The sequence below is a fragment of the Octopus bimaculoides genome, chromosome 15 (genome assembly GCF_001194135.2).
Source record: "Octopus bimaculoides isolate UCB-OBI-ISO-001 chromosome 15, ASM119413v2, whole genome shotgun sequence".
In the NCBI taxonomy this organism is placed as follows: Eukaryota; Metazoa; Mollusca; class Cephalopoda; order Octopoda; family Octopodidae; genus Octopus; species Octopus bimaculoides.
The window spans coordinates 44,644,006-44,645,195 of NC_068995.1; positions in this window are offsets into that span (position 1 = coordinate 44,644,006).

A 1,190-nucleotide genomic window follows, 5' to 3' on the forward strand; every position below is an offset into this window, starting at 1 on the left:
GTCGTCGTGGTCGTCGTCGTCGTCGTGATGATGATGATGATGATGATGATGACGATGGTAGTGGTGGTCGTGGTCGTGGTCGTGGTGATGATGATGATGATGATGATGATGATGATGATGGAAACTGTGCGAAAAGTGGGTGGGTTGGTGGGGGCTAGAGAGAAGTAACACGTGGTATGAGCACAGACCGCGGAGAGTGACAGAGTCGGAGACTAGCAAAAATCCTCTGGGATTTCCCAATCCAAACAGATCAGGTGCTAGAGCATAACAGACTAGACCTAGTGATGGTGGACAAGGTGCACTACATATGCTATATAGTTGATGTTGCATACCCCTTTGATCCACGAATAGTCAAGAAGGAAGACGAAAAGATAGACAGACACAACCCTCTTAAGTACGAAATATCCCGGCTATGGAAAAAGAAGGTAAAAATAGTACCAATTATTGTGGGGTTTGAAGGCACCAGGAGGAATATAAAGGAAATTGCAATAGAGTGCCCAGTAGAACTTACAAAAAGTTTGCTTTCCTGGCACGGCCAGAATAATCCTTTCAGGGTCGATGAAATAAGTACCAGTTACGCACTAGGATCGATGTAAACGACTCGTCCCCTTCCCCGCAAAATTTTCAAAGCCTTGTGTCCAGAGTAGAAATAGTTATGTGAGCAGAGATATTGTTTATTGTTTTCAAAGTTTTAGCACAGGGCCAGCAATTTCAGGGCAGCAGGTACGTCGATTATGTCAATCATCTGGTACTTATTTGATCGACTGGTACTTATTTGATCGACTGGTACTTATTTGATCAGCTCCGAAAGGATGAAAGGGAAAATAGACCTCGGTGGAATTTGAACTCAGAACGTAAAGACGGACAAATTGCCGCTAAGTATTTTGTCGGAAGTGTTAACGATTCTGCTAGCTCGCCGCTTTAAATGTGAACAGGGATATTATAAACGTCTGTAGTGAGGGTTATGTGAATCTTATATGTAGCTAGACACGGTCTCTAGTGATGGTTATGTAAATATGTTTGTCTTATCCTCATCAATTCCACTCAATTAATTTAGCAAGTCACAAACTACGTCTGATTACACTTTAATACAATAAATCTTCTTAATGATGAAATGATAATACAAATCTATTGAAGCCTCCCCTCCACCACACACACACACACACACACACACACACACACACACACAC